This window comes from Garra rufa, chromosome 6 (assembly GCF_049309525.1).
Source record: "Garra rufa chromosome 6, GarRuf1.0, whole genome shotgun sequence".
In the NCBI taxonomy this organism is placed as follows: Eukaryota; Metazoa; Chordata; class Actinopteri; order Cypriniformes; family Cyprinidae; genus Garra; species Garra rufa.
In genome coordinates, this window is record NC_133366.1 from 40,077,855 (window position 1) to 40,103,013 (window position 25,159).

The following is a 25,159-nucleotide window of genomic DNA, read 5'->3' on the forward strand; positions in this document are numbered from 1 at the left end:
TAAGTAGAAAAACAACTCACGATGCAAGATCAGGCATATTTAGAGAAACAAATCTCCAAACATAGACACATTTGCTGTGCTGACCACTGCAGTAAGGTATGATTGATCGTCATGGAATTCTACAAACACTATCAAGCATCTTTAGGTCTTTCAGTTTGATTACGTTTTTACAGACACCCCATTGTAAAGAGGGACACAACTTAGCATCACATGCCGGCTTTCAGCGAAGGTAAACAGAACAGTATCTGATCTTGGCCACATTATCTGTACATTTTTTAAAGGTGACAGGCCCACTGGATTTGAGCCTATAATCTATTGGTTACCAGTTTGTATCCTTAACCAGTCTTTTAATCCACATCTCACACTTGCAGGTTTTTCAGTTTGATGAAACAAAGGGAGCTTCTCTCCATCATGCAAAGAATCGCTGACTTGCCATTTTTACAGTGACTGAACAGGATTCATGTTCCATTTCACCCAATTTCATAGTCTGTCTCTTTAATAAGATCATCATTTTAATCATCTTAATGTTTTAATCAGTAAGATTATATTGATTAAAAAAAGATCTGACAAATCAAGCACAATCAACTCTTATAACAAAACTAGCCCTACATCTTCAATATTCAATCCTTAGGTAAAAACGAACAAAAGAAAGTTTTGTCTTGTTAAGGTTAGCTTTCTATTCTATTCTATTCTATTATATATCGGCACGCCTATAATTCAGCCATAGGAAATCACAGAGTGCCGATATACAGCCATATAGCACAGCTACGAGTGTGATATTGCGTTTCTACAACAGTTTAAAGTCACGAGTGCACATACATTAGAAACAACAATAGAGTTTCTCTAAAATCCCTCTTTTGTGCAAAATACAGAGTTCTGGCATGAAACTCTAGATGGCGCAGTCTAGCTCAATCTGATCTGGCGACATCATTGTCACATGGCAGCTGACTGGATCTCTCCTGTATCGGCAGCGAATGAGCTTACTGCTCAATATTCAAATACCTGGCTTTTTACCTGGCAGTTTGCAGCACACTTCAGAAACCCTCCACCTTCCCCAGCTCCACCTGTATAGATCTGCTACGGGGTGATTCATGTATGCTATATGGGGGTTACTCATGTGTTATATGTGCAGCAGCAGTATTTTTTACATGCTTACAGCAGCATGTTTTGGATGTATTGGCAGTAGCAAGTCTCGGTACTTGCTCTGCCGCAGCAGCAGCAGCGTAGCAGATCTATTCCACGATAGATCTATTCCACAAGACCAAATACATTAACATTCTCATGTACATTATTTGGGAATCTTTGAGTTGTCATGACAGAACTATATATAGTTCCTTCCGCCGTGGATCCAAATCTCAAGTTGACAGTTTAACAGCTGAGCCCAAGCCTGTGTTACTAATTCGAAAACGTCCTTTTACAACTAGTAGCAACGAAATGTTGAGTTGCTTTATTAAAAGCATATTGTATTACTGTGTTAAAAGCTCACTGCATTTGTTGAGTCGAGTATTATGAGAGAGAAATGGACTGAGCGAGTGTGATTACCTGCATCTGATGCAGCATTCATTCTTCAGCTCAATCTCATATTCACAATAAAACATTAGTTTGAATACTCGAAAATGAAAGCAATATCTTTGTCGTACTATCCTTTCATCTGTTAAAGGTGATTTCTGATGACAATGCTGCTTGCATTTGTTGGCTGCGTCTTACAAGCTGTTGCTGAAAGTAAAAATAATCATGTTTACAACTCTGTTTCAGCCTCTTTCAAAATAAAAGTATTTTGTCTCTTGTTGCCATCTAATGGCAGAATAATGTAACTAATCACCATTACGAACACACACCGTTTCCCAATACTAAATACAATTATTAAATACTACTATTATATAAATAAAATATTTTTTATTGAATAACATTTAATAGTAAACAACAGCCATCATTAAAGTTGCTAGGCAATTCAGTCAAAAGTACAAAGGCAATGCCCTGATACAGCATCAAATTAACATAAAATATAATTTGATGAGATTTTGGCCTCAACTAAAACAATTTGCTCTGAAACAAATAATAGATTAATGAAACCAAAAACTGCCTTTTAGATTTGCCCAAAACAAATTATAGCTCATGTTTAACCACTATTAAGACATCAGAGCCAGCTGCAAATTTCAGAAGATCTGTCCGAGGTAAGGCTGCTCTCAGCGGGTTCATGAGTGCTGAACGACTGCTTGACACCCTGGAGCTCACATCTCTGAATACACTGAAGCAAATTTTTAAATAGACATTATCTTTATTAACAAACTGCATGTTTAAAGTCAAACAAGTATATTCTCGCCTAAAAAAACAAACAAAACAAAACGTAAAACTACATTCCGTGACACAAAAACAGTATACTTAAAATTATAAAATTATAGAAGATTCGGGTTCTGCCATGACACTTACTGTGAGAAATACCGCAAACAGAGTGATACAAACAGTGAAACCGAGTTGGAGTTCCGATATCACTTTTTTAATATATTTTTGTGATAAACATTCTCAAAATTCTTGGTCTAGGGTAAAGCGATACAATCTATTATATTGTTTATTTATATTGTTTACAATTTATATTTAGATTCTCATATTTAAGCTCTTGAAAAAATAAACAAAAGCACGCACATCAGTCTCAAAAGGGTGCTCGACCAAAAAGCAACAAGTAAAAAATAGAATATAAAGTCGGCAACACCTAAGCTCCAAATGTATCAAAAATATTTATTGTTAAAACAACTTTCGCATAGCGTGTGTTACGTTTCAAGCACGCAGGCTCTTCATCAGACTCATATTTAAGCTCTTACCATTGAACTCTTGCCGTTCATTACCAACTGTCAGCACAGCAACTGTATTTTATGTGGTATCTCACAGCATGACACTGACACGAGAGATTAACATGTATTTAACATGAAATAATCCCCAAAATGTTTAAAACATTAGGATGTAATATTTTTCTTGCCCTTTAAATAAAGTCATCAGATCAACCGATTAATACCTGCAGGGTAAGTCTATGTGAAGCATTCTGCAAGCTACTGTTCTGTGACTCCTAGAGTGTTTTTTTCTTCATTTGATTGAAAAAATGGAGCTCAGTGTCTTCATGGTTGCTCAGGTTAATGAAATATCTTAACCTAATTAAAAATAATGAGAAGAACTTACAAATTTCTTCTTATTAATAGACACATTAACACGATTAATTCAGGCAGGATTAGAGCGCTTTTACTTTTCTGATTTGCAGGTTTGCTTAATCTTTATCAGTACCAACATTTGATTAATGAGGCCTGTCAGATCACTAAACATCAATTTCTGGAGGAATATAGAGGTTGTTTTATATTATATATAGAAGAAAACTCATTCTGTCTTATGAACACATGTACACTCTCATCCAGCCAAACAGAAGTATAGAGGACAGACACACTCAATTAGATCAAGTCTGGCTGATCCGGGCCTGAACGTATCTGTTCACATTAAGCAGGTCAGTCATTTGAGCAGGGAATAAACAGTTTAATAATAAACAGGACATTAGCTCTTCTTTCTCATTGATTATCTTAAATGAGAGACTTCACAAAGGTCAATAAAAAAAGGAAATATCTACTACTAATATCTCATTAAACCTCCTTTGTCACTCTTTGATCTGACGTTGGATTAGCTGAAACCACAGGATTAGCCCTCAGGATTAACTCTCGGTTTTTAGGGTTGTTAATTGTACATGATGGTATCAAGTACACTCTGACAATGCATACTACTACTGTGCAATATTTCTAGATTTATAATCATATGTGTTGTTTTATTAAAGTTCATGATTATTAAAGGGATAGTTCTCCCAAAAATGAAAATTCTGTCATTTATTACTCACCCTCATGTCGATCATCTTCAAAGCACAATTTAAGATATTTTTGTTGAAATCCGAGAGCTTTCTGACCCTCCATAGACAGCAAGGATCCTACCACGGTCAAGGCACAGACACACAATAAGGACATTGTTAAAATGGTCCATGTGACATTAATGGTTCAACCGTAATGATAGCAAAGCAAACAACCATTTTTACCTTTTCAACTACGTAAAATACATATGTCTATGCGTCTGCATACAGATCACCATGGGAAGTAGGTGATAAAGACAATAAACAGGTGGATCAACCTTCTATCCCAGATCAGCCCTGATTACATCCCAAAGCCTTGTTGTTTGACCCTGACCTGAGCCGGACCACCCTGTTGCTCAGCGGGGTTAAGTTGCTCCACTTTGCTGATACCCTTAAAACGATTAAGGTTTGGACGTAGGAGAAGGAGGCTGGTCCTGGATCAGAGTGAAAGCTGTTTGTGACTACTGATACCGTTGTATGGAGAACAGGTAAACTGAGAAGACTAAAATGAATTCTGCTTCATTGGTTTAAGGATGACCCAAGGCTAAGCTGGAATAAGGAGGTGACCATAAACTGAATAATCCATTGGTTGGGCGGAGAAACCAATACCCTATTAGGTTGAGGTATTAGCCAATGCTGAATAGGTCATGTAGATAGCAGACTTTGTTTTACTGAAGAGGATTGTTAGATCTATAGAACTTTTTTTTCTGAAAGACAGGCTTAGTAGTTATCTTTTAAAGAAAGATGGAAAAAATAAGAGAGGGAGGGAAAACTGAAGTGGAGTAGGGCTGGATAGTACAACATACTGTAATGTGCAAGTGCAACAACAGAAATGTGTATAAAAGCAGAGATTTTGCTATATTGTTTATACAACAAAATATACGTTGAATTTTCAAAGGGCTCTTGAATTACATATGAATATATTTGTTTAGTGTACATTTGGGATGTTCCAACAGATACTTTTTACTGTGCAATAGGGGTGTGACGAGATCTCGTGGCACGAGATCTCGCGAGACTCCGATGTGTCCCGCGAGATCTGATTGTCTGATTGTGTTTACATTAGGGCTGCATGACTAATAGTTATATAAATATCACGATCTCTATTCAAACACCCATGCGATCTTATTCATGAATGACAACGATTCAGCATTGTCTATTACAACTGTTTCACGCTCCACTGACGCCGATGTGAAAGTTATTGAAGACATTCAAATCTGCATTCTTACTGCTATGGTTTCAGAAAGCAACACAAACAGTCTTTTTAACCACATAATCATCATCATGTCTTTGTTACAGACATTTAAATAACATAAGTACTGGGATAAAAGCTTATAGTTTGGATATAAACACTTATTGTCTACAGTAGCGATCAAAAACGAAAATATAACACGTATGTAGAGAAACGTTTATTCTCTTCACCAGGAGAGGGCGACAACTGCACGTTTAAAAAAAGTATTTTTCATTGAATTAAACATTCAAGAGATTCCAATAGTGAAAGTCTTTATTAATTGAGACACGGGCTCCTTCATTTTTTTTCAGACTTAAGCAATGAACATTATTTCAGAACCACTAGTAAATTATGTAATTTTGTTTAATTTTCTAATCATTTTTTTCTTCAGAATCGTGATCTCCAGTTTATAAAAGACAATTGTTTTTCAGTTTACCCAGAATCATGCAGCATTTTTATTACTGCATATAATTCATTAAAATATAAGTTTAATTTCATAAAGTACAAGTTCATATCAAAATGCACCTACATTTATTTAATTTTTTTTTGCATTTTGTGTTTTTTGTTGAATAAAATACTATTGTCCCCTATATATTTCATCATTGAGGATTTATTTTAAAAAAGTTAAAAAATCTCGTCTCGTCTCGTTCTCGTGAACCCAAAATCTCGTCTCGTCTCGTCTCGTCTCGTGAGATAAGTGTGTCGTCACACCCCTACTGTGCAATATTGCATTCAAAATCTATTTAATATTCTATGGTGGCATTTGCCTGTCGGTTTAAATAGACATGATGCTAAAGGAATAATTGGTTTTAGAAACCAGGACACCAGGAACAGGCGTCCACATGATCTCTACACTACACTGACCTATTTGGCCAATGTCTGCTCTACCAGATAAAGTACCTTTCCTCACCCAAAACGTATTTTGCTGTGTCTGAGAAAGATTGGAAGAATTGACAAATGCCCTTTTTCCATTTTACTTTGAGGGATAATAGTGCAGTTGTTATGATTCATAGTACACAATGTGCTGTCTAGCTGAGCTTTTGTAAGATATGATCATCATGGCACCACAGAAAGGTTGGAGATTTCTTTCATTTTCCACACAAAGGACTTGTAAAAGACCTGGCAAGAGGGGACAAAAAAAGAGGAAACGGCAAAATGGGACAGGTTGAATTGGTCAATCAAATGATGCCATTGATCCTGGCGTGAAGCTATATATCGCTAAATGAGACCAATTTAAACTCTCTGAAAAATCCCCTGGATGGCTATGAGGTCGTCTGCAAAGCGATATCATAGATGTGCACAGAAATTGAGGGCAAAAGAGACAGCTGATGAAATGATGTTGAATTAAATCAATTCACTGTGAATAAGTGGAGACATACTGAAATGTCAATGGACACTAAGATGCCTGGCACACATTTATTCAAAATAAAGAACAGTCATCCACCCATTTTGAGATTAAAAAAGGGCACTCACCCAGTTATACTTTTTTTTATAAATGAAAAAAAGAACTGTATAAAGCCACTAACACTCAAAAAAGGACACTTATCACAAAATTTTCACAAAATGGGTAATACATATGTGTGTGTATTGGTACCAGTTTGTACCTTTTCACTGAAATTTCCATGCAATATTCTAAAATATGATCTGCATGTGTTAAATTAACTGTAGTGCATGGAGGTGCTGGTAAGGCCTGCCACATATTTCCATGACAATCTGGCAGTGGCAGGTAGCTTTTTTCACAGTGCAGACTCACTCTTAGCATATTTTTACTCTCCACGTGCAATGCAAGTTTGATTTCTGTGATTAATGACAGCAATAGGCGTTGATTACTGTTTGGACATTATGTTAAATTAGGGCGCCATTAGCTCATAAACAGAATTGATGGGCTCGGGGTCTTATGTCTCTAGTGGAAACTAAATGATAGGTCGAGGATTATGAGATTTACAGGTTTGGAAGACTCGTTGCATACATGTCCACCCAACGCAACGCAACAACATATTTAATATGTCCACACTTAACTCAACAACCAAAGTGAATCTAAAAAGAACGTGGACGAGTCCACGTGCTTCTCACAAATTACGCGGCTGGAAAGTACAAAATTCAGAACACATACCTTGCCTTATATTGTCTTTACTTCAGTGAAGTGTCAAACGCCGCGCTTGGTAGTTTTCCTTCTGAAACGTTATCCTATGGGTTATATCCGATTGTTTCCAAGTTGTGTAATCAGAGTCTTTTTGTTCATGATTGATGTTTAATATTTAAGATGACGATTTGAAATTTAAAGGTGGGTGGGGCTATATGGCACAACACTTGTAGCTGATTGGGCCAAAATAACAAAACAAAACAAAATCACCTAAAAGCCATTTATTTTCAATAAGAGTTCAAGTATTATTTTCCTAGTTGATCCTTAGACGCATTAACAGCATATGTAAGATAAAGATAGCCTACCTGTTTTGTACTGAATAAATTAGAGTTAAAATACATTATTCTCAACCTCAAAAATAGACCAATTAGGTGTTTACAAATTTGAGTTTATATGTGACCCTGGACCACAAAACCAGTCATCTGAAAGCTGAATAAATAAGCTTTACATTGATGTATTTGTTAGAATAGGACCAAATTTGGCTGAGATACAACTATTTATAAACTTGGAATCTGAGGGTGCAAAGAAAAATCTAAATATTAAGAAAATCACCTTTAAAGTTGTCCAAATGAAGTTCTTAGCGATACATATTTCTAATCAAAGAATAAGCTTTGATATATTTCCGATAGGAAATATACGATAGGATTATTTTGACCCACTATATTGTTGGCTATTGCTATAAATATACCCATGCTACTTACGAGTCGTTTTGCGGTCCAGGGTCACATATTTAAAAAATTTTTACTTTATTCTCACAATTTCCGAGACTATATCTCATAATTCCGATAAGAAAAATCAACTTGGCATTGTCTCTTTTACCCTCGGCTCAGAATCATGAGTTTATATCCCACACTTCTGGCTTTTTCTTTTCCTCAGAATTGACAAACTCACTATTGTTGAGTTAAATCGAGTTATAAAGTCTGAAATACAAGATATAAACTTGCATTTGTGAGGAAAAAAGTCAGAATTGTAGATCAAATAGGTAAATGTAAAATGTTATAGGTAAAAATAGTATTTCATGCTGTAGCTCTAGGGCTAATATAAAATGTACCCTATGAACTGCATATGTGAATATTATGTAGACGCTTTAAAAGCAGAGTAAACATAGAAGGTTTTATCCAATAGTTTGTCCATTTAAATATTTATGTTTAGATTTAGATAACAATTATTGGCATTCCAATTCCGACATCCAAAGGCACAACAAGAGGCCTACATTTTTCTCTTATTCCATGGATTTTACCCGCTTCTCTCTTGTAACCAGTGTTTTTCTGCCACCACAATGCACGAGGCTACGTAACTGTGATGTCTACTCCAAATTTGTCTATACTGATTGACAGCAAAATGTCTGAGTAAGTTAGATATATCTGCGTGTGAGTGTGTGTGTGTGTGTGTGCGAGTGTGTGTATATATACTGATGAGCCATTATACTGATGAGCACCTATCTAATAACCTTTTGGACCTCCTTTAGACCATAAAACAGTAGCTATATGTGAAGTATTGATTCAAAAAGGTGGCGATATGTCTCCTGAGGTGTCTGATACCAAAATGTCAACACCAGGTCCCATACATTGTGGGATGGAGGTGATGTAGCACCACAGGTCAAAACACAAATGTTTGACTGGGTCAATTTGAAGGCCAAGGCATCAACAGAAATTCACTATCATGTTCTTTGAACCACACTTTGACAATTCTGGCAGTGTGGCTTGGCGCATTATCCTGTTGGCAACGGCCATCACCGGCAGGGAACATACTTGCCATGAATGGGTGCACTTGGTCCAACAATGTTCGGATACCTGACAGCTGTCAGGAATTGTGCCATTGGGATAATGGGGCCTAAAGTTTACCAAGAAAACATTGCCCACAGCACTACCAGCCATGTGTCCACCCCAAAAGTGCATCCAGGTGCCAGAGCCTCAGTTGTAATCTGCATATCTGCTCTCAGCCAGTGACGTGATACACCAGGAATCTTGATTCGTCAGACCAGGACACTTTCCTCCAATCATCCACAGTCCAATCTTGATGATCTTGGGCCCATTTCATGTGTTGTTGGCGATGGCGTGCAGTTAGCATTGGGGCCAAGGCTGGGTGGTCGGCTATGCAGGCCCATATGCAGAAGACTGCAATGAACTCTAGGCTGTGACACATTGCTCTAGTCACCATTGTTGTGGCTGCTGATGATTTGTTGAACTGTGGTCCTGCGGTCGCTGTGAACTATGCACAACAGTCTCTGCTTCCCTCTGGCATTAATGAGCTGCAGACGACGGTTCGTTGTTAGGCCATCCATGCACCACTTTTAATATGTACTCACTACAACACCACATGAACACACCACAAGACACGCCGTTTCCGAGATTGACGTTCCGAGGTGCCATGCCATCAAATTTAGTTTTTTATCCAACACCAAAAAATTGGCAGCTCTTCTCATTCTAACACAGAATACTCGACTGACTGAAAGCCAGAAATTCATAGCATCGAACTGCATCTGCAAGATTTAGTTATATATACACTGCCGTTCAAAAGTTTGAGATCGGTACATTTTTTATGTTTTTTCTTATATGCATATCAAGGCTGCATTTACTTGATCAAAAATACAGAAATAAATTCATATTGTGAAATATTATTACAGTTTAAAATAATGGTGGTCTGTATTAATATATTTTAAAATATAATTTATTTCTGTGATGCAAAGCTGAATTTTTATCAGCCATTACTAATAACTAATACGCTGATTAATTACTCTTATTATCAATGTTCGAAACAGTTGTGCTGCTTAATATTTCTTCTCTTTTTTTTGAACCTGTGATTCTTTTTTCAGGATTCTTGATGAATAAAAGGTTAAAAGGAACATAATTTATTCAAAATATACATATTTTCTAACAATACAAGTTGTTGCTATCACTTTTTACCAATTTAACACATCTTTGGCAAATAAAGGTATTTAAAAACTTTAAATGGTAGATTATAGTGTTACAAAAGATTTCTATTTTAAATAAATGCTGGTCTTTTTTATTTGTTAAAGAATCCTGGGGGAAAATCACAGGTTCCAACTAAATATTAAGCAGCACAACTGTCAACATTGATGATAAATCAGCAAATTATAATGATTTTTGAAGGATCATGTGAAGACTGGAGTAATGATGCTGAAAATTCAGCTTTGTATCGCAGGAATAAAATACATTTTAAAATATATTCACAGAGAAAACTGTTATTTTAAATTGAAATAATATTTCACAATATTACAGTTTTTTTCTGTATTTTTGATCAAATAAAAGCAGCCTTGATGAGCATAAGAAATGTCTTTTAAAAACCATTAGAAATCTTACTCATCCCAAATTTTTGAATGGCAGTGTATATATACTGTATATATATATATATATATATAAAACAGATTATTTGTATTTATTTGCATCTAATTTGTGATCATTTTCAAAAGCTATGGCCAGTTACATCGATTTTTATGATAAATTACATTAAAAACTTTTATTAAATACCATTCTCGTCTATTGCATATGTCTTTATACAGTTGTCTTATTGAGTGACTATTTTTGACAAGGTGCATTACGGGCACATAGTAAATTGTAGCTTTGACAGGCCCATATCAGGAAAGGCCAGGCTGCTAGAAAACAGGTCCTTGCCTAATTAGAGCGGGACTGAGTTAACGAGTGTGTGTGTGTGTGTGTGTGTGTGTGTGTGTGTGTGTGTGTGTGTGTGTGTGTGTGTGTGTGTGTGTGTGTGTGTGTGTGTGTGTGTGTGTGTGTGTGTGTGTGTGTGTGTGTGTGTGTGCGTGTGTGTGTGTGTGTGTGTGTGTGTGTGAGAGAGAAAGAGAGAGAGAGTCCATCCATGTGCCGCTCAGTTCTTGCTGTAAATAGAGGTCACCCAGGGAGCAGTGAGCTGTAAATACATGCTTCTAAATGCACAGTCCATTACAGACCATGTGTTTTATGGGTATCTCTTCAAGTCATAGACATATTTGTGTACAAAATCTTTCAGCATTAAAAAATATATATATATTCTTTGATGTGTTACTTTAATGCAGTGATATTTGCACATTGTTTAAAGAGCAGGTCATATGTTTTTTTAAAGTGTCCTAATATTGTGTTGGAGTCCCTTACAACAGGTTTAAATGCATCTAAGGTCAGAAAACATTGCAATTTTCTTAGAATATACATTTATACATAGTCATTTGTCAATGATTTTGAAACTGTGAGTTCAAATCAGTTTTGAGCGCAATGTCTGTAAACCCCTCCCTTCCATAAGCCTACTCTGATCGGTCAGCTGGCCAAGCATGTGTGATTGGTACAGAGAGGAGTACTTGAGCAAGTCAGTGAGTCCAAGTCCGTGGTTGTTTTTGATGTTGCAGGTTAGCCCCTGGAATGCAAATTTACCAAGAAACCCTGACAAAAAGCATGTATTTTAACACGATTTTTAACAAGGGACCCCTCAAAATCATAGACTGTAAAAAATATGGACGTAGTATCCGTGACGTCACCCGTAGGATTCTGAAGCGCTATTTTGAAGCCTGTTGTGGGCGGGATTCGGCCGTCGCCATCTTGGAAACGCGTCACCGTGCGTCACTCCCGGATAATCAAAAATGGGCAAAAAGGCGGGACGTGGGTGGAGCTGGTTGCTGAAACCACGCCCGCCTAGCGCGACAGTGGTGAGAGCAGCGGCAATCCCCCTGTCACTCAAGTGGACACGCCCTTAATTATGCTGAACTTTAAGGCTTAATATAACTTAAACGGATGAGTTATAAAAAAATTCACCCCCCTCACAGTTGACATGAAGGGCAAAACTAGCTATATAGACCAAAACCATTTTTTGAACCAGGCTGTAAACATACTTTTTTCTGCTGTAAAGTTGGGCATTTTAACATGGGGAGTCAATGGGACTGTCTCTCTTTTGCAGCCAGCCTCAAGCGGCCAGTCGATGAATTGCATTTTAAGACACTTCCGTGTTGGTTTCAATAGAGAGAGCGGGAGGTTGCCCCTTGCTCAAAATACAAGTAGCAATTGGGCAGGCTTTGTTGTGAAAATCTGGCAACCCAGGCATGCACCTTTACATAAATCAATAATATAGTTCTCCATTCTATTCTTAAAATAATGACATAAAAGCATTTTGTTTAACACTTATGCAACTGAAGCATGCCCACAGCTAAAGTTTAGCTGCTAAACTGTAACTACTTAACAAAACAATAATTGTGTATACGTTAGCAGAGTGCTAACATGACTAACTGATGAAACAATACAGTTTGAAAACCAAAATAAGTTACATTCTTTATTATTAAACAAAGTAATTAGAACAATGACAGTCTACATCAACATATTCTTGGGAAATAGTGGTTTCACAGTGAATTATCAGAACTATTTCAGCAAGACAGTAATATTGTGGTTTACCTAGAAACCTAAAGCTGCACTAGGTATACATCACATATTAGCACAAAAAACTTTTTTGAACACTCACTAATGAACACATAACATATCAATCGTACTTACAGGCTGTGGTTAGGAGATGCCTGTGGTTCAAATAAAGAAGATTAGAAGCCAAAGAAGATGCACTTTTTTGATTAACAACTTTACAGACTGTTCTTACATTGAAGGATAGCTAAGTTACAAACAGCAAAAAAAAAAAAAAAAGATATTTTATGAAACCCCAAATGACCTGCTCTTTAAAGTTGGTCACTGTTAAAAATCATTCAGAAATCAGACACATTTTTCACTCCTTTGTAAACAGATGAATGGATTCAAACTCCTGTTTGTGGAAAATTGATATCTACAATCTCCTCATCAACAAAGCTGTTGTGTGGAAGCTAGAAATATGCAAAAACCATTGTTATAGAAAATACAAGATTGCAGAAATGTCATTCAAATGCATGGCTTGCCCACCTTCTTCCCAGACTTATGTTTCTAGTCATCATGCAAAGATAAATTAATAAATTCCTGATTAAAACAGTTGAAGTTGTCTATCTTCTCTTCCATTATGAATTCATGAATATGTTACTGGAGTGATTTGAAATGAGAATGAGGCGAGAGAAAAGTGTGTGTCGTTAGGCTTAAAAGATAAGATAGCACGCTGACAGGGATTCACGTTTCCCAATCAGAATGCCGCTTGTGTCGGAGGAGAGTAAATCCCCTCATTTGCCATTATAATAGGTATATTTTTGAAAATGGAGATTGGAAAGCAAAACCACACAGGCTGTTATCAGGCAGGCAGGTGTAGAATTCATAAGCGGAGGCTGTCATTACCATCCGAAATGCACATTGAAGGCGATCAAAACAACTCTAACTAACACAGGAAAACAACTGTATCGCTCATTTCAAACTGATGTGTCCAGCGGACATGACAAGGATTGCTTTTATTTGAATGAGGCATGTTTTTAATGCCGGGAGAGGGCTTTTGTACTCCGGAAGACATCAATCTGTTTTGATCTTCCCCTGTCCACTTCATTTTGTCCCCAGTCTCTTGAAAACACAGCACGCAAATGAATTTGACTAAACTCACTGAGGCATATACATATGGGTTTGATATTACCACTCTAGATTTAATGGGTTTCAGATTTCAACTACAACTAAAAATGGCTCATTCAAGTTCTTAGAAATGTACTCAGAAATAGTTTCATATGGTTTAAAAGACTTCATATCATTTCCAAGAAAAAATTAAGTCTAATAGCACCCCTACACAAAAAAGTGTAGTCTGACTGCTTCTTTGGTCATTATTTTCAAAATATATTTTTCAATATAAATTTTATAAGTATCATGAATTATTAGTTCAAAAATATGCATTTTTCCACATTACATATTTCACAACCAGAACTCTCCTTGCCTTCTTATACAGTATTATGACCTTGACACTAAGGCATGAATATTTGCTTGGTCTTTTCGAGGTTTTTTATTTGGAACAAAAGTTTTTCAAATACTAACAAGCAGTAAAGCAGTTTTGTTACATTTTTTAGGAAATAGGAAAGGTCTAAGGGTTTTGTTTATACTTTATAAGTATTATTTGAATTATTTTTTCCTTCATTATTATATCAGGATGGTTGTATCACCCTGACATTTTTACTTTTTACCACAAAAATATAAAATATTCAGACACCTTCAGCATTTCTCACATTATCAGTTTATTTGCTATCGTTTAGAAAATGGTAATAAAATATGACATGCACTCACTGTGTCAAAACAAATTTATCTTGATTATCACAAATTAATTAGTCAAATTAAAATGCATCCAGACACCTTCAAAATTTCTCACATTATCACAGTTTCTTCGCTATAGCTTTGAAAATGGTAATAAAATATGACAAGAACTCAAGATTTAAACTGTTTCAGAACAAAGTTTTCTTGATAATGTCAGATAACTTTATTTTGCTATCCTCACTTAGATAAATGAACTTTAGTGTCTTACACCCACTATAGTAAAAATAGAAAAAATATATATCTGTTGTTTTAATAATTTTTGGTTTGACTGTGCATGTACAGACTGTGGCAATATCATATAATAGCTTCCCTGGATTGTAACTTAAATAGTAATCAATTAAAACAAACAAACTCTACAAGTTAAGTTGATTAAACACTCTATAGACATAATGATATTTATACTGTACAAATAGTATTTTCTATTCCCTTACCCAAACCCTATACACCTAAACCTACCTCTCACAGGAAACTTTCTGCTATTTTAGATTTTCAAACCACTTCATTCTATGTGATTTCTAAGCTTGTTTCCTCATGGGGACCATGAGGTTCCCACAAGGTCAAAATTAACTGGTATATTATACACTTGGTCCTCATAATGTAGGGAATACCAAGCACACACACTCAAAACACACATTTACACTTTTACACCTAGCCTAGTAATAACCCACACCCCACTGATCTGCAGTCTATGTAACAATCTGGCCCATCTGGAGAAAGGCAGAAAAGAATGAAGTGAGAAAAGCAGAAGGAATGGCAAACAGAACAGCTGAAAAGAAGCTGACAGAAGTACAGCGAAGCACATTTGTGTGGAAGAACACAACCCGGTTTCACCATCACACTGGTCACGCTGTGAAGGGAATGGAGAAAAACAGAACAGTAGGCATTCGGTCAGTGAGAAGAAGAGGAGAGGAGAGAGAGAGAGACGGTGAAATGGATAAGCAGACAGACTCCCAAAGCTTTAAGACAGCACAGATAAGTCTGCTTTAATCTTAACCGCAGGTGTGCAGTCAAAAGGAAAGAAAGAAGCTAGGACTGAGAGCAGGAGAGACAGAGAACTACCTCAAGTGTTCCCTCAATCCAGCATTGCAGTCTCTTGCAAGAAAGAATGTGTTCTTCAGGCCTCTTTCAAAAATAGTTTGTACAGTTAAGTTATCCAGTGGAAATGACATCATACTGAATGATTAATATACGTAATACAGCAGTTGTGCACTCTGATCTCTTTCTTCACACTTAATCAAATCATTGCAACTCACATATATCTATATTTTATGTCCATTTATACTTAAAAGTTACCTATTATGCCCCTTTTTACAAAATGTAACATAAGTCTTAGATGTCCCCAGAATGTGTCTGTGAAGATTCAGCTCAAAATACCCCACAGATCATTTATTATATCATCTTAAAAATGCAGATTTTAAGTGGAAGCAGAAACAGGCCGTTTTCGTGCATGCAAATTTAAATGCAAATGAGCTGTTGCTCCCCACCCCCTTTTCCAGAATAGGGCATACCTCAGATACTCTCTAAAAACATCTGTTTGGTTTTGTTATGAAGTCTATTGCCCTGAAAAAAATTGTTTTAAAGCCATTTCACGAGTTCGCGCTTACATATAATTAGCCGGAGAATAGAAATGCATGTTTGGCGTGCTGTCCGGTGAAGGGCTCCGAGCTCGGGGATGGCCCGAACCCAGAGTACCCCCCAATAGGAGTAGTGAGAACTCGGAGTGAGGAGATGGGGTGGTGGAGGGTTACTGATAAACCATCAAGTGAATGGAGGTGAGTCAGCTGTATTTAACCTATGGCGCTGATTGACTTGAGTGGGCTCCTCTTGTGCTGTTTACGCTAAGTATCTGACGCACTTCTCCCGAACTTTGTTAATGAAACATCATTACTTAAAGCTTCTGATATAGGGTTTTCTGAGTGCACACTTCTGAAGCACACGCACAGAAAGTGGCTGTCACACAGCATGTGAGTACTAATCTAAGGTCTCTTTTGTGTCTTATTGCACTTAAACTTGTCAAATACACAGAGGTTTGTGTTATAAAAACAGTCAGTTATGTCTGCTAAGGTAAACAGCTGGGAAAGAAATGCATGTTTATATTAGATCTGAGTGGCGGTAGCATAATATACAGTAAATAAATCAATAAATCCACTGTGGGTTGAAATGTGCAGATTAAGGTGGTAATATTATAATAAGAGCGGCTCGTTTTTTCACATGCTTGCGGAAAAAGACTTACCAAAACAAAGTTACTGATTTTCTGGGTTGGTAGATGCACCGGGGACCCAATTATAGCACTTAAACATGGTAAGTCTATTTCTATTTCTATTAATATTTCACAATTTTATTGCTTTTACTTTATTTTTTGGTTAAATAAATGCCTACAAAAATGTTAGTTTTGTGTGTATACTGTAGTTTCACAGTGATTCCTGTTTACAAAATAAGCAACTGTGTACAAAACTAACAATAATACGTTCACCCTATGCTCTAATGTGACATGCTGACATGTTCTTGTCCCATTCTAGGATATTTTCTCAAACCCTGTTTTATGGTTAAGTCCAAACAGTGTAGAGTAAACAAGATTAAAAGGCACATCCAAAAAAACTCCCTTCTAGCATTTCATGGGAAATTCTGACTAGTCTAAATGACATTTCAGAGGTTGTGGTGTGTATTTTGCTAAAAAGAGTAAACTTTAAAATGGTTTCTCCAGAATCCATCAAATTTCTTTTCAATTTAAATGCATTTTATGAAGAACATATTGCAAATCAAACATACAGCTGAAGTCAAACGTTTGCATACACCTTGCAAGAATGTGCAAAATGTTAATTAGTTTGCCAAAATATGAGGGATCATACAAAATGCATGTTACTTATTTAGTACTGACCTGAGTAAAATATTTTACATAAAAGACATTTACATGTAGTCCTCAAGAGAATATTTTTGGTTCCTTCTGGAGCATCAGCGAGCATTTGTACCTTCTGTAATAGCTGCATATGAGTCCCTCAGTTGTTCTCAGTGTGAAAAGATGAATCTTAAAACCATACAGTCATTGTTGGAAAGGGTTCAACCAAAGAATCTGTGAAATCTGAAGGATTTTTCTGAAGAACAGCAGCAAATTTAACTGTTCCAGACAGACAAGTGACAAACAGCTGTGGATCCTTCAGGTACCAACACAGTATTAAGGTAATTTATTATAAATTCATCTATTATTTTCTCTTGTGGACTATATGTAAATGTCTTTTATATGAAATATTGAGGTCAGTACTAAATAAAAAATGAAATGCATTTTGTATGATCCCTCTTTTTTTGGTAAAATAAATAGCATTTTGTAGATTCTGCAAGGTGTATGTAAACTTTTGACTTGAACTGTATGTGCATATATTTTTTGTTAATTTGTGGGATTAATTTAGCATCAATTGTGTAATTTATAAATTATTACATTATAATAATAATAATTATTATTATTATTACAGTTAACTGACCTTCAAGTTATCCCACAAAGTAACAAATATATCTTGATCATACTACAATCTACATTCTGCATTAAAAAATTTATTTGATTTGGGTGTTTTAAAAAAAAAAATTTTTTGTGTGTGTTATTCTTACCATTTTTATCAAAGACCATCAGGTGTGCTCTAAAAATGTAATTTTTTTATCCTAAATTTTGGAAACTTTGATAAATTATGATTTCTGCATAAAAAAGTTAGCAGTTTGTTCCTCACTTGTTTCCGACTGCGAACACTAAGAATACCAGTAGCAGTCTCTCCCACTGATGTAATTTCAATCCTTCTTCCTCCTTTAATCCTTTAAAATGACTGTAGGTTATGATCGTTGTGCATGAGTGTGTGTGTGTCTGATTTAGCCCCACAGTCCCTATGAGAGAGTCTTGCTGTGTTTTGAACCCTGAGTTATACCCCATTGTGTCAGTGTGTCACATTTAGCAAGATGGACGACCACAACACCATATTCATTCCCCCTCTATACATCCATCATCCTTTCTCTCTCCCGAGACCGACAGAAAGAAAAAGATATCCTTCTCTGCACAGTTTTTTGCTCTTTCCTTCAGGAAATCAAAAAGAAAGACCTCTGATTTTACAACCTCAAGCAAGAGCTGCCCAACTAACTGAACAAGCCAAGACTCGACTCAGCTGGAAACCTTTGAAAATAAGACTCAGAACTCAGAAATGAGGAACTCACATGAACAATGGGGTGCGAATTGCATGATTCTGTCAGTTTTGAATTTCTGAGTGTATCGCTCCAGCTGAGCTGGGTCATACCTGTTGATGTTTTGAGCTTTTGGAAGCAGGTATACCAAAATTTCAGAAATATGCTTGTCAACTATTGGCTTGTCAACTATTATATTTTTTGTGATTTGAAATAAATGTGAAGTAAAATGGAACATAAATATTAGTTTAGTTAAGTCTAAGTTAAAGTACTAACTGAAAATATTAAGAAATACTAATAAAATAACACTGGGCCCAGGCAGAGTTATAACTTGATTATTTACACCAATAATTGGCTAGCCTTTGCATAGTGACAGGTTCACAGTCAAGGGTTTAAAATAACAGGAAGAAAATAGAAAAGAAAAGAAATATTTAACAATCACCAATAACATGATTTCCATCTTTAATTGTGAGTTCAATATTTTACTTAATAATGAAAATGTACTGCACAACAGGAATGAGCTGCTTTCAGATTTGAGCTGTGTAGCAGCAGTCGTATGTTTTTAACAGTATTAATGCTAATAAGAGTCACAGGAACAATTTAAGACCCATTATGCTGCAGATGAAATTTCAAATATCACACGCTAATTATCACATTTGCAGGTGTGACAGAAACATTTGTCAGAAGGAGGTGTCCTTCAATCTGCTCTGAAGTGAACAGCAGCTATGTGAATTTAAAATCCTCTTTGTTGCTTAAGAAGTTCTTTCCTTGTCTCTTTCATCTTATTCCTCTGCCTCTCTGTCACTCTTTCTGAATAAATTCTTTCTTGCTAATGTATCTCGTGCATAATATGATGTCCTCAAGTTCAGTTTCTCTTCACAAATTTCTAATTTCTATTTTATTATTTTTTATTTGCATATGTATAAAACTACTATGAATGACAGCAAATACAATGCATTTTGAACGTTTTCATACCCCTTCATTTTGTTTCACGTTTTATGTTGTTGCCTTGTGTTAGACTGCTTTAAATTACTTTTTCCACATCAATCTACACTCTATAAACCGTAATGTCAAAGCAAAAACAAAATTGTCACAACTATGTACATTGATTAAAAATAAAAAACCTGAAATAAGTACATTGCATAAGTATTCATACCTTTAACTCAGTATTTAGCTAAAGCACCTTTACAGCCTTAAAAAGCCTTTTTGGGTTTGATGAGACAAGTTTTGCACATCCACATTTGGCAATTATCTGCCATTCATGGAAAAAAAAAATAAAGGGGTATGAATACTTTTGCAATGAACTGTAACTGGGGGAAAATGTAAAACAATTTTAAAAAAGTTGTTTTTTAGTGTATGAATGGTGCATTAAAGCAGAAAATGTTCATCATTATAAAGTTGGATATTTTATTGCAAAAATGTCTAAAATAGCACATAATTTGACAGGATTCTATTGTGACGCATTTATATCCACTGTCAGACATTTTGTTAGTAAACGAAGTAATCAGTTAGTGAAAATGTGAAGTTTTTTTTTTTTTTTTTTTTAAGTTTGTAACTGGGTAATTTTAGAAAATTAGCCAGTCAGCCGGATGACGCTCATTCTCTTTCAGCAATGTAGCACTATGGTTCACTTGCAGATTGGTTTTGTTGTTTTTTCCAGATGTTTACAATTGTATTTTTTTTTATAATAATAATTAAGTAATTAAAGGAACAGTTCACCCAAAAATGAAAATTTGCTTTAAAAATAATTATAGAGTGATATTTTGGCCAGAAGTGATGGTTTAAAGTTAAAATGCTTTAATGATTCACTTCATAAGACATGGAGTTGTGTGGATCGCTTGTGGATAATTGTGATGTTTTAATCAGCAGATTGGACTCTAATTCAAAGGGCATCCATTCACTGCAAAGGATCCATTGGTGGCCAGGTGATGTAATGCAAAATTTTTCCAAATTTGTTTTGACGAAAAAACACACTGATCTACATCTTGGATGGTCTGTGGGGTAAGTACATTTTCAGCAAATTTTTATTTTTGGGTGAACTATTCCTCTAATTTCGAAGAAGGCATCCAGTAACATGCTGATCAGAATGCTTTACCAATGTACAGTTGAGGTCAAAAGTTTACTTCCTCCTTTCGGAATGTGCAAAATATTAATTATATTACCAAAATAAGAGCAATTATGCAACTATTACAGAATGTTCAAACGCTGACTGATGCTTAAGAAGGAAAAACCAAAGAATATGTGGGACCTGAAGGATTTTTCTGAAGAACAGCTGGCAGTTTAACAAAACAAGGGACTCATGAACAACTATCAGTAAACAAAAAACCCAGCTGTGGATCATTCAGGTAACAACACCATATTAAGAATCAAGGGGGTGTAAACTTTTGAATGAGGTCATTTTTTATAAATTCAATTATAATTTTTTCTTGTGGAGTATATTTTAACATTTTATGTGAAATATCTTGTTCAGGTGAGTACTAAATAAACAATAACATGCATTTTGTATGATCCCTCTTATTTTGGTAAAATAATTAACATCTTGCAGATTCCAAAATCTGACCTCAACTGTATCTAGAACACATGCAATAACCACTTTGCCATTACTTTAACCGTTTTAAGAAAGTTTATCTAAGTAAGATTCTTCTGATTTGTCATGTTTTTTCGCTTTCGAGAAAAAAAACGTCAGCTTGTTTTTGGTACATTGAATGCATTTGATCAGCAGAAGCTTGTGCACTAACGCTAACATCAACATCAGCACTCAACACAAAAAAACACACTCACACAAGGTAATTTGCTCCTCAGCGGTCGGTGTGGCAGCGGTGAACAGGCTTGAGATGTGAGTGGGAGTGTGTTTGTGTGTTCTCTCTCTCACCCAGCTGCCTGTTAATCTCTGATGCAGGGTTTTAATGCAGTGAAGTTCACTTTGTGTGTATGTGTAAGAGAGAAAGAAAACGAGCGAGTGGGTGACAGATAAACACATTCAAACTTTCCAGAAACTGTGTATTGGGGAGAAGTATTTCGTTAAAACTTTCTACAAGAGATATTAAGCCTGTTTCTCGCTACTCACCTTGCTCAAACTGTCAGCAAGCAGTCTGTCCTGAAAGAGAGGTTAGAGAGGCTCAAAAAGTAACGTGGAAAACTGCACACTGTCTGAAGGATTAAACAGATTAAGTCCGAAAATGACAACTCTCTGTCAGAAAGCGGTGAAATATAGAATACAGAAACTGATTAAGGTTTAAGTTTTATAAGCTGTCACCATGTTATATGCTCACCAAGATGTAAATACAGTAAAAAGCTGTAATATTGTAAAATATTATAATTTTATAGGCTATTTGTATACACAGTGCCTTGCGAAAGTATTCATACCCCTTCATTTTGTTATCTTGATGCCTTGTTCAACTGCTTTAAATTACTTTTTTTTCACATATATTTACACTCCATACACCATAATAACAAAGCACAAAACAGGTTTGTAACAACTGTGCAAATTTATTAAAAATAAAACACTAAAATAAGCACATTGCAAAAGTATTCATACCCTTAATTTTATTATATATTACACACACATATGTGACCGTGGATCACAAAACCAGTCATAAGGTTAAATTTTACAAAACTGAGATGTATACATCACATGAAAGCTCAATAAATAAGCTTTCTATTGATGTATGGTTTGTTAGGATAGGACAATATTTGGCCGAGATACATCTATTTGAAAATCTGGAATCTGAGGGTGCAAAAAAATCAAAATACTGAGAAAATCACCTTTAAAGTTCTCCAAATTAAGTTCTTAACAATGCATATTACTTATCAAAAATTACATTTTGATATATTTATAGTAGGAATTTTACAAAAAATCTTCATGGAACATGATCTTTACTTAATTTCCTAATGATTTTTGGCATAAAAGAAAAATCAATAATTTCGACCCATACAATGTATTTTTGGCTATTGCTACAAATATACCCCAGCGACTTAAGACTGGTTTTGTGGTCCAGGGTCACATATACTACATTTTATACTATTCTTTTTTGTACTGAAATATGAATGTATAGGCAAAATTACCTTGTTGAAAAAAAATGCATATGCTGGTTAGGTAGGCTTTGATGCTGGGATGCTGGTTTTAGCTGGTTTATGCCGGTCCTTTACTGGTTAATGCTGGTCCTTAGCTGGTTTATGCTGGTCCTCATGTTGAGGACCAGCATAAATCAGCTAAGGACCATCTTAAACCAGCATACCAGCATTAAAACCTACCTAACCAGCATTGACAGCTCTATTTTCATATTTATTTATATTGGAATGTACAGTGCCTGCCACTAATAATGGCACCCTTAGCAAATATGAGCAAAGGTGACTGTAAAAAAATAAATCTGCATCGTTTATCCTTTAGATCTTTCATTTGAAAAATTCATAAAATTGTAACCTTTCATTGGAGTAAAACGATGGAAAATGGGGGGGGATATCTCATTATGAATTAAATGTTTTACTCTAGTTCACGCTGGCCACAATTATTGGCACCCCTAAAAATTTGTCTAAGTAAAATATCTCTAAAGTATATTCCCATTAATATAATTTTTTTAGCACACCACGGTGGCTAGGAGTATAAAACTGTCCAGTCATGACTTTCTGTTCCACAGGATTATAAAAATGAGGAACACAAAAGACAAATTTCCTTAATCATCCATCACAAGAAGTAAAACCAAAGAATGTAGTTCTGATGTGCAGAACAAGTTTGAGCTTCACAAAATAGAAAGTGGCTGAAAGAAAAGAGCTAAAGCATTGAAAATCCCCATTCCCACCATCAGGGCAATAATTAAGAAGTTCCAATCAACTAAAGATGTTACACATCTGCCTAGAAGAGGACGTGGTCTATATCATCCTAATGCACGATAAGGAGGAGAGTTTGAGTGGCCAAAGACTCTCCAAGGATCACAGTTGGAGAATTGCAGAGAATTGTTGAGTCTTGGGGTCAGAAAGCCTAAAATAAAATGATCAAACAGCCCCTACATCATCACATGTTGTTCCAGAGGGTTTCAAGAAAAAATTCTGGCTCACCCAAAAACAAACTTCAGCATATTCACTTGTCAGACATGATTGGAACTTCAAACAGGACTGGCTTCTATGGTCAGATGAAACTAAAAATGAGCTTTTTGGCAGCTAACCCTCCAGATGGTTTTGGTGCAGACAGGGATAAAAAAGTACCCCATGCCCACGGTTAAAAATACTGTTGGGTCTTTAATGTTGTGGACCTATTTTTCTGCCTGAGGTCCTGGACATCTTGTTTAGATACATGGCTTCATGGATTCTATCAAATACCAGCAGATAAAAAATCAAAACCTGACTGCCTCTGTTAGAAATCTTATAATGGGCCATGGTTGCATCTTCCAGCAGGACGATGATCCAAAACAAACATTAAAATCAACACAAAAAATGTGTCACTGAGTACAGAATGAAGCTTCTACCATTGCCGTCTGTGGGATTACAAATTTAAGAATCTGTTTATAATAATGCTGACCATAGATTCTTACATAGCATCACAGATAAATCTAAAGTTAAGTACATTGAATTTAGAGGTACAGATGATGACATTAGAAGAAGATCAAATCAGGCAGCCCAGGTGTCTGAGACATTAACCTTTTTGTTCTCAAGGTACAGCTATTCCTTTGTCTCTATGATAATGTTAAAGTATGGGCAATACTGTCAGACTGATTGGATTAGTACATATGCCTTTGAATGATACCTTTGTCTCTATGATAATGTGAAGGTATGGGCAATACTGTGAGACTGACTGAATTAGCACCTATGCCTTTGAATGACACTGTTATGATAATGAGATCAGGGCTGGGGAACTCTGGTAACGGGCTGATTCCTGTACTGCATTTGCATGCTTTGTTTAGATTGACTCCACCTCTATGTAATCCTCCCCCTGGAAAGGTATATAAACTGTAATGTATATGCCTTAGTAGACAAATTTTGATGACTGCAGCGAACGAACAGCTAGGATCTCAATAAAGAGAAACTTCTGCTTCAAGATATCCAAAACGTCTCCTGGTCTCTGAGAAAAGTTCACAACACGTCCCAGTTCCCTGACCTGAACCCTGTATAGAAACTGAAGAGAAGAAGCACCAATATGAAGCTGGGAAAAGAGAGATTCTGGAGAATCTAGAAAGATTCTGTATGAAGGAATGGCCTCTGATCTCTTGTCAGGTGTTCTCCAAACTCATAAGACAGTGTTGGAGAAAACTCAGAACTGTAATCTTGGGGAAAGGACGTTGCAATAATCGGGTGCCAATAATAGTGGCCAACGTGAACTAGAGAAAAACATTGATTTCATAATGAGATTTCACCCCTAGGTTCTATTGATTTACTTCAATGACAGGTTAGAATTTTGTGAATTTTTTGAATGAAAGATCAAAAGGATAAATCATGCAGATTTATTTTCACATCCACTTTTGCTCATATTTACCAAGGGTGCCAGTATTAGTGGAGGGCACTGTACATAAATTTTAAGAATTACAAGATTTATTGAAGAGATCTAGAGTTCTTAATAAAAGTTTAAGTGATAC